Here is an 11,199-nt window from a genome sequence, read left to right on the forward strand (position 1 = left end):
TTTTTCCCTTTTTTTTCTTTTTTTTTCTTTTAAAATTTAATAATACACACTAAACACGAATCGAACCACGATCTAATCAACGAGTGTCTAAAATTAAATTAAATAAAAATATATAATAATAATAATAAATTATTTAAAGTTTGACGGAATACAAAATTTAAAATATAAATTTGAAATAATTCAAAAATAATAATTATAAAAAATATGGGATATTACAATTATTTACCTATAATTTTAGTGTTTTTGTCAAATATATCACGATCTTTAAATATTACCAGTTTGGTTTATTATCTTTTCAATCTTTATAAAATATTATTCATAACTCGCTTAGAGCCGATGTGGCTCAATATTATTCGTCTACATATATAAAATTTATTCTATGTGGCATATACAATCTTACATTATGTCAACTTCAAATGATTCTTATATTTAGTTAAGATATAAAGATGATGGATCAAACTGGTAAAATTTTAAGATCGTGACATACTTGACAAAAATTTGAATTGAAATTTGGATATAATTATTTCAATTGGTAAAATTGATCGACAAAATTGTCTAAATTAAATATATGTATTAAAAGAATGTTAAAGTTATTGACATATGAAATTATTTTTCGAAATGTTATTTTATTAAAAAAAATATACTTTTATCTGTTTGGGACATGTAACATGAAAAGGAAAATTTAATCAAACATTCTTTGTAAATCTAATTGATTCCTCATAAGCCATAAGGTATACAAAATATACTTCTAATCCAACAAAAAGCTTACCGAATTTAAAATAAGACTTTAACTTTTTGATTTAGCATAAACTACAACAAATTATATAGTTATTGCGCGTAACTCACATTATACGTAACGGCTAATGAATAAAAAATTATTAATTTTCAATTTTGTCTGAAGTAAAAAGAATAATATTACTTTTATTTCAGTTTCATTAATTGAATACTTTTATATTGTATTTTTAGTATAATAGTAGTGATGAAATAGAGAGTTTGTACAAGCTTTTTTTAAAATTTCACTTTATTTTTGTATGTGTACATATGACTTTTTTTGTTTTTGGTACAAGGGGAAGAGGTAAAAACTTAAAAAAGACTAAAAACTGACGTTTTTACTGTAAGAGGTTCCATAGAGGTCATGCAAAATTCAAGGTCTAAGGTTCAGAGGAGGGCTCTCGTGATACGCACACCCAATAATATATCGTCACCAATCGACGCCAGATGATCCGCCGCAAATTTTATTTTTCTATAGATGTGATACACCTTAACCTCCCAATTCCTTTAATCAAATCCCGAATGACATTAACAATGTTTGACAGGTTAGCAGCTTCAGCCTGACTGAAAATCTTTGTCCATAGTAGCCTTGCTATCCACCTCGCGGATGACCCTTCTCATACCCAAATTCCAAGCCAACTGCAAACCCAAAAACATACCTCGATACTCCACCTCCAACACCAATCCATTACCCGACGTGGATGAGAAACTGGCAATCCAAGAACCCAAGTTATCCCTCATCGATGATGCCCCCAGCCTAATTAGCAACGTCTCTGGAAGAATTATATGCCCCATCTGTGTTAACCTTCACCCATAACTCTGGAGGGCAGCCATACCCAACATGAATTTCACGTTTCGTACTGTTAAGACCTGAGTGAAGATGACGGTTTGCTAGAGCAAGCTGAATATACTCAAACCGACGGTGAGTACATATGACTTCTAATACTTAAAATTTTGTGTTAATCTTACAAATTGAATTAAAATTATTGAATTAATTTGTTTATTATTTTACAAAAAGTTTTAAAAAATTAATTTTTCTAAGCAAGCCTTACCTAATAGCTGCCAATATTATTTATCAGAATATCAGCATATTATTTTATTCCAACTAATAATTCATATGATACAAAATGATCATTTTTCTTAAAGATTTTTTCACAATCATGTAATAAAAAAAAGCTATCATAGTATGTATGCAAGATGTTATCCGAGCAATAAATACAACAAGTAGCATATATTATAAATAATACATATTAGCATTATTATCTATCTTGTTTGTTGCATATACGTACTAGAACAATCCCAATCCCATCAAATAATATAATTTTTTAATATATATATTAATCATACATGGACAATCACACAATGATGATAACATAAATTCAATTAAAGGATTAGTGTAGGAGAAAGAAAGAACATAAAAATTGGGGGACCATAAACAACCCATACCCTTTAGTTACCAATAAAATAAAATAAAATAAAATGAGATCTCCATCACATGCCACCATGTGATCATGAGGATGGGGTGATCTTGTAAATTTTCTCTAATTCATATAAATAAAAAGATATAATAAATTATTATAACCAACAACTATGATGAAATTAATAAATAGGTTAAACATTAAAAAAAATCACATTTGGTCAAATGGTTTCATATTTTGAGTTAATTGTATCAATAAATAAATAAATAAAAGGATGAAAAATTCAATTGTTAAAAATAAGCAGAATTCAGTATCTTAAGTTATTTTTTTGATAAATTATTTCACATTGGAAAAAAATTTATAATTTTTCAGATAATAACCAAAAGGTTTTAAAACAATATAATATATTTATCGATAAAATTAGAAATATGACAATTTAATTTGAGTTTTTCTCCAATTATAAAAATAAGTTAAGTGATTAAAATATATTTTATTTTTATCAATTAATTAGATACTTTATTTTTTTATTTGTTGTCTGAATTTAATTGATATAAATTATAAGTTTGTAGATCAAGCTGTAAATTTTTGTTAAATATTAAAAAAACTATTACTTGGAAATAAAGATTCATTTTCCATTAAAAAAATTATAAAAATTTATACGAATATTGAAATTATTTTAATTAAACATGGTGAGATTATAAAAATTAAATTTGTTGGTATATTTTTGTTTTTTCAATTTGTTCACCAATCAATCTCAATTGTTTTTAAATGTACCCCACTGTGCACTCACTAGTCACTAGTAAAGCTAGCCCTTTTGTGAGTAAAATGCGCTCTTGTGAGTGAAGTGAACCCTACTCACTCACTCCCTCATCATACACACACCCCTCCCCTTCTCTATAAAGCTGCTGCTTGCAAAATTTATATATATGGTAGAGTGGTCCATCAGATTTTGTATGGGCATGCTTTCTCTCTCTTCTTTCTCTCTCTATTTCACAATTTTTTCAGTGCAAGAACAGAAAACCATCATATCTTTGAGATCTGAGAAGAATTTGGTGTTTTTCTTGAAATTTTCTTGCAAGTCCTGGTCATGCTTTTCCACAGCTTTCTTGAACTTTCTTGTTAATTCTTTCTTTGATCTTGGTTCTGGATTGATCTGTTTTATGTCATGGAAGCTCAAGAAAGCTGTGGGAGAACATGGCAAGTTTCAGGATTTTGTTAAATTGAAGCAGCTTCAACAACTTGAAATGAGTCAAGATTCAAGAATCAAGAACCTGTGTTGAGTTCTGCATGGATTATGGTAATTAATTCAAGATTTCTGTTTTTCTTTTTATTATGATAATTCTTGCATGTCTTGCTAAATTATGATGTGGGTTTTCATAAAAACTAGTAATTCTTGAAGCTTATGTGAAAAGAATTGACAAAAATCTAGAAATTTTTGGCAAGAGACTGAAGCAGCTTCAAGAACTTGAAATGAGTGAAGAATCAAGAACCTGTGTAGAATTCTGCATGAATTATGGTAATTAATTCAAGATTTCTGTTTTTTTTCTTGTCAAAATCTTGATAATTCTTACTAAATTGTGAAGTGGGTTTTCATAAAATCTAGTAATCTTCAAGTTTGAGTGAAAAGAACGGACAAAAATCAAGAAAATGTTTTAGCTGCTAGCTAGCTAGGTTTTCAACCATGCATGAGAATTGACTAAATATCTAAAAAAAATCACATAATATTGCATAAAACTTAAAGAAATTGTACCCTAACAATTATCAAATTACACAAATAGATGTATGAATGAAAATTTGTGAAGAAAAAAGAGAGTTAATAATACTAATAATTAAGTGAAGAGAGAAGAAAAAAAGGTTTCCTTTTGAATGGTAAATGATGAAAGTTTCTTACTGTTGGGGCTTTTGGTTTAGCTTCTAAAATGATCTCCTACAATTCCGTGAAAAAGGTTAAACTTTGTCACTTTGTGACATCATTTTTTAACCACTCCTCTCTTTTTTTAAAAAAAAAAAAACATTTTTCTTAAAATTTCTATTTCATTCTATTTATTCTGTAAATATGATTCTGTATTATATAATGATTTTTTTGGTGGGATCTGAACAGTGGTAGTTGAGGATATATATACACAGTATAAGATATTGTGTCATAATTGACATTTCCTAGCTGTCAATCTGATGATATCAACTGTCCAACCAGCACAATTATTCTTCTGTTTTTCCAGTAAAATTATTGTTTTTTTATTTTACTATTTTGATCTTCTTACTGAAAACCTTGTACTTGTGCATTGCATTAGTTGGAAATAATCAAATTAATTTCTTAGTTTCATATATATTAATTCTTAGTAATTTTTGATTATTGTGTTAGCTTAATTTTTGTAGAATTGCCTCTCTTTCTTTACATAAATCATGTATTAAGCTTTTGTTTGCAATAATTTCTTTATACGCATTTATGCATTCTGATTTCTGTTAATTGTGTATATAATTTGAATTTTGTTTAGTTTTTTTTTTTCATATATATTGTGTGTAATTAGAAAGGGATTGGAATTCCCCAAGTTCATTTTAAATTTGAGGGAGTCATGTTCACGATGCATACACCGTTCGTTAATAAAATGAACGGTGTAGATTAATTTAATTAAAATTGTACCTTTTTGATTTACATCGTTTATTTTATAATAAAGGGTGTATATCGTGAATATTCCTCTCAAGTTCAAAATGAACTTGAGGGAATTCCAATTCATTAGGAAGGATAAACTTTTTTTTGATGAATAGGAAGGAAAAACTTGAAGCATATAGAATTTCTTTTTTTATTTTACTTAAGGTATTGGTTATAATTCCGGATTTTCAAAGATTGATTCTACTTTTTTTTTTAAGGAAGAACATATATAATTAAATTAAACCTTAACTATTTTAGTTAGATCATCGAATGAGTGTGAGCAATTCAGGAATAATACATTTGTTAGCTATATCAACTACTTTTTATTTTCTTCCAGTAGCTTTTCTTTTTGTTTTTCTTTTCTAGATTTGTTCGTATTAAATCTCATCACTTCATATGAGTTAACTTATGAATCCTTTAAAATTTCAATGAATTTTCCTTTTTCAAATAAAATTAAGGCAAAATGAACTTATCTATTCAAAATTATAACTTTTTATCAAATATACTATGACTTTTGAATTTTTTCAATTTGGTCCATCATTTATTCAATTTTTACTGAATACACCCGAGGCTTATTTGGATTATGCCAAATATATCCAAATATACTCAAGTCTTGGGTATATTTGACCAAGATAGAATAAATGACGGATCAAATTGACAAAATTAAAAATCATAGTGTATTTGGCAAAACAATTAGTTGTGGGTAGTTAAGTTCATTTTGCCTAAAATTAATTGTTTTATAAGAAAAACAGCTATGAAAATACTTATAGATTGTAAAATTTATTTATTCTCCAAATTCTTTCATTTAAAATCTCACGTATTAGATAAGAAAGTTTAACTCCTTGATTTTTTATATATGATAAATTATAATATCTTATTATTCTAAATTTAATTTTCAATTAGAACAGTTTACTCTTTAAACATGTAGATTCAAATTCATGAAAGTTAAAAAAAAAAAATTAATCCAAACGGTGAATTAGGGATCATGAAATTATTAAAGTAAAGGGAAAGTAAACAAAAAAGAAAAGGCAGCATTAGTGAGAAATAATGCAACTTTGTTAAGGGAATCTTTCCTTAATACAAAAGTAAATGAAAGACTAATGTTTAGCCAAGGAAATGTAAGAAAAATGATGATGAAGGGTTAGGTCCACATAAAAGAAAAGTAGTTTAATTATATAATAGGTCAGACAAAGAAGCATGGCAGATTCGTACAGAGTCATAATATATAGAGTTGCTGTTAATAAAAATGCAGTGATCAGTGTTTAATTTTCCTAATATTACACTCTTAATATATAGTATATACTTCTCTAGATCACTTAGTGATGAAACATTTTATGAGAAATAATTAAATAGACCCGTCAACCGAGTCATACGTGGATACATTTAAAGTAAAATGTTTTTACCTACTCATAATTATATTTCGTTTGCCAAATATAGTATGATTTTGAAAGTTATCAATTTGTTCCATCATTTTTTCGAATGTTGTCAAATATATTCATGTTTATATGTGGCTGATGTGGTGAATGCAAAGTAGGAAAAATTTTGTGCACATGGACGTATAATATTGCGTCACTTCAGCTCTATACAAGTTGTAATTATTTGGTAAACACTTAAAAAATGATGGATCGAAATGTAAAATTTTAAAATTATGGTATATTTGACAAATAAAGTATAATTGTGAATAGATAAATACATCTTACCAAAATTCAATATTATATAAATACATTATTAAATATGTAAACATTATTATGTATTATTATAAGTTCTATATCTATCAGTAATGTGGTGGCCAGAGTTATCATAAGTATTTCTCACATTGTATTCAAATACAATGACATTAGTTTGCTGTTTAATATATGTGGTAGAGAATTTTCCTTTTTCCTTTAAATTATTGTATATTTGAAATTTATATTTATATGTTTTTGCAATAATTTGGCAATTTTATTGTTGTTTTTGAGCATAAAAAATGAAGCAAGCTTTAGTTTCCAAAAACAAGAAAGGAATCTCTGAAATGGTGACCCAATTCATGAAGAATCGTCCAAACAATATCTACAGTGGGATTGGCATGCAGCTTCATATTTCGTACATGACCTAATTTTCCATTTTAACCCAACCTTTTCTTTTTGTTTCATTCGTATCCTTTTAATTACAGCGAGTACAATTTTGTGGGACAAATAGAGAAGTCAGTACGATTTTAATTACTATGTTTCCTTGTACAGCATAGCATGTAAATTTTGATTTCTATTGGCTGAACCAACAAATATACTGTATTGTGTTCATGTTTCATCACATTATGTGTATGAAGCATCAAGCAGTTTTAGTTGGTGAAGAATGTAGTAGATATGACTGGACAACTGAAATATTTACTTCATGAGTTTCTTTAATGTTATGTTTTGCATTAATCGGAGATTTAACCTAATTATGTCATACTATGTATGTATATATATGTATATGTATGTATATCTATGTATATGTATGTATATCTATGTATATGTATGTATATATATGTATATGTATGTATGTATATGTATGTATATATATATATATATGTAGAGAGAGAGAAAGAGAGAGAATTTGTAAACCTAGTTAACAAACAAATTATTTATAAAAACACATCAGTTATATAATCTCGTATAGGTTTAATAGTGAAAAAGACAAATATTTTCGACTTTTGAGAAATATATCTAAATGTTTTAAAAGTTATGAATCTATCATAGTTTGGTGAATTTGCTGAAAATCTATCCAATTTTTTAAAAATTGGATAGACCATGTCTGCGTGGCTATTGAAAATGTAATTTAAAAAAAATAGAAGAAGAATAGTGTCGATTGAGATGTCATAATGATTCAGATAAACTATAATGTCATGTTTATGCTAACTTGTCAGATGCAATGTAAAAAATACAATTATTTGAAAAATTAAATAGATTTTCATCGAATTGACTATATTGAGATAAATTTATAACTCTTGAAATGTTTGAATAATATTTTTTTTAAATTTGAAAGAGTTTGACTTTTTGACACCATTAGACCTAAATACATTCCATCGACCATTAGCTCACTATAGCTGGCATATAAATTATTGTATGAATTTCTATTTATGAATTTAGTTTAACTCAACTCAACTCAAGTGTACGTAGTCGGATGTATTTCAAGAAAAAAAAGTGGAGTTGAATGTTCAATTAAAAAGGCCAAATGCCATATATGTACACACACATTCATAACACATGAGTAGAGGTAAGCGAATGAGAGAAGAATGAGTTAAAATTTCCTGCGGTTGTTGAATTTTTAGTCCTTTACAGATCTGTTATTGACATTCAATTTTTATATTTTAGTAATTGATGTTTGTATTTTTAGAATGAGAGGTTATTTTAAAAAATGTGCTCAATAATTGCTCATGTGATGACGGAAAACTGTATGGTTACAGGAAAAAAAAATTAACGCAAGGAATATTTTTATTTTTTTTATGAATAACGAAAAAAATATTTAGTCACAAGGCAAAATTATACACTCTGGAAACCATTGACAACTGAAAAGGAAATGGCAGAGATGGGCAATAATAAAATTGGGACTTCCATGTGGTGGGGAAATAAAACAGTAATGTCGCTTTTATATATGTCTGCTTCTCATCTTTGTCATCAACCATTCAAATTCACAACCAAATGCCAAAATTATTTATTTATTTTATGTACAGCCCTCAAAGGAATGTAGTAAAATTTCGTACTACAGAGCTTAAATTAATTATTGATTTTACAGCTTTTTTTTTTGAATCTGTCTAGTGGATTCAGTCTATATATGGAATCTTGCAATCATGCTTACTATAAGTTCTAAGCTTTTTTTGTCTAAAAATCAAGTATAAAAGGAAAAAAATGATACTTGAGCTGCAAACACACATTATGTACAAAATAGTTATAGATTGGAGCTTTTAATCGATTACAATATCACGTGTCACGGTATTAATAGAAAATTCATAATTCTACGTGATTAGCTGTGTTCATTTAAAAGTTTCTCGTAAAATTGACAATTTGATAATAGCATTTAGTAAGCTATAGTTTTGTACATCAGAAATATGTTGAACTCTCCCACACACCAAACAAAATGTATAATATATTATTGCATAATATAATTGAATATTCATAAATATAGATACTTCGTTTGTCAAATGTATCATTTTAATATTTTACCAGTGTTATAAATATTACCCTCAATTTGTTTCCCTTCCAAATACCATGTTAACCTTTTCTTTTATTTTAAATGCATGGTCTCTCCTGATAATGCATGCATCAAGGGTGTATAACAATTAATAGATGATGAAGCTACGCTGTTAGGCATGTGTGACAGCAAGAGCATTAGATATACAAAAGATTAATTAATAAATAGATAGAACAATCAAATAAAATTTGTAAATACAGTGGCTCAGATGCAAAAAAACATATATATTTATCATTAACTGAATTGTCTAAAAGCAAAACAGATAATAAAGCTGATGGAGACTATAAAATAATTGAAAATGATTACCAGATTAGATCAGATAGTTTTAAATCAATAAGACAAAAGTTACAGCACTAACACAACCATGCATAGAGAAATATAGAAAACTAACATAATACTCCTATAAAATATATTAACCTTCTTCAATTATTTAATTTCTGTTTACACTTTTTTTTACCAATCTTTGTTTTTCACGCTCACAAAGCACAAGAAAATCTATCCCTATTGAATTTTCTTTCTTCTGTAAAGGAAACATATAAATTGGAGTATCAGACAAAGAAATCATACCTTTTGACTTGGATCAATGAAATAGTAAGAAATCAATTACCCATTAATCTAATGCTTTTTTAATCCCATTGGTTCAACTTTAAGCATGCAAGATTAGTGGAGCTAATGAGCATCATTTTCCTCTAAAGTCCAAAGTGAAAACATACTTTATGTTATACAATTTCAAAAAAAAAAAAGCACAAGGTTTCCAGCAAAACAAATCTAATTAGAAAAGGCAAAATAATTATTTAAACACACAAGTTTGTACTTTTTGATCCGTAAATTTTATAAATTGGGACAAATATATATTATCTGCAATTTAAACCTATTTTTGGGAATCTAATTTTTATTTTAAACCCTAGCACGGCCTTCAACTAAAATGGGTAAGAACAAATTTAATTAGAGACTCCATTGTAAAATTAAGACCTAACCATTAATGGAAAAGCAATGAGATTACTATTTCAAATCTTAGGAGAAATACAAATTAGTCGGGGATCGAATTGGAAAATGGAAAGATTTGTACAAATAATCCTTACTAAATTCAAATAAAAGACAAAATATATTAAATAATCATTCACAAAATTAAAACTTTTAAAATGAATCTCGAAAGAAACTATAATCTAGGGCTTGGATATAATTGTTTAATTCGGAAAACTGATTAACCATAATGTTTAAATTTTTTGTAAAAAATATATTTGATAAAATAGTCAAAGTTGTGAATATAGAATATCATTTCACCATTAGAAAATGGTACTTTAAGAGTTTACAGTAAGTAATGGAAGATATATTTACAAAACATGGAAGTTTCTGGTTTGCTCCAGAATTTGCAAATTGTACATCAACTTTTATAGAATTAAATTTTATGCATCTCAAGGTTTGAAATACATTGCATATATATATATATATATATATATATATATATATATATATATATATATATATATGCAATGTATTTAAAAAAAAAGATTAGTTGGAAGATGTAAATATGAGCAGTGCAATAATATCATACATGAAAAGATAAAAAAAAGAGGTTGCATATTAATTAAAGGGATTCATGACCTCGTGAGTGTCTCAAAAATCAAACTACAACAAAAAAACAGCAGTTTTATTGCATTAGACACTGAACAACTTGTTCCTAGGTCAAGCAATATACCACCGAAACACAATTCATTAAAATGGAGAACATTAAAATAGAAAATGCTGAAAGAATATAGTATTGTATGAAATGGACTATAAAACAATTATATTTGTGAGAATTTCTGAAGCGTTTAAAGTAATGGAATAACTCGCCCGAAACATAAATTCGATAAATTTTGATGCAACACAGAAGTCGAGATAGTACGAACACTTCATTGAATCAACGTTTCTAGTTTCATAAACGTATTGAAAATTTATCGTTTCGGACACAAAACTTTACTTTTAAAGTAAGAAATCTTAAAATAACGCATCTCTCCATGGCCTTTTTCAAGTGTCGTGTTTTCGTGTATCTTTGTCCATGTTACCTAAACACACACATTTATATATGTATCTTTGTCCAGCTGCAACAGTTATTAGATCCATCCTCAAATTGCAGAGCAAGAAACATATAGGTTCTAATAGTAAAAC

At 27.2% G+C, this 11,199-nt stretch overlaps 1 long non-coding RNA gene across 1 annotated transcript; it reads left to right on the forward strand.

The window, feature by feature from the left end:
- The first annotated feature begins 2,975 nt into the window (after positions 1 to 2,975).
- LOC126665770 (uncharacterized) lies at positions 2,976 to 7,223 on the forward strand. Its single transcript, XR_007637692.2, has 2 exons — positions 2,976 to 3,241; positions 3,362 to 7,223. It is a non-coding gene; the product is annotated as an uncharacterized LOC126665770 (long non-coding RNA).
- The last annotated feature ends 3,976 nt before the right edge of the window (positions 7,224 to 11,199 follow it).

The sequence above is a fragment of the Mercurialis annua genome, linkage group LG1-X, assembly GCF_937616625.2.
Source record: "Mercurialis annua linkage group LG1-X, ddMerAnnu1.2, whole genome shotgun sequence".
In the NCBI taxonomy this organism is placed as follows: domain Eukaryota; kingdom Viridiplantae; phylum Streptophyta; class Magnoliopsida; order Malpighiales; family Euphorbiaceae; genus Mercurialis; species Mercurialis annua.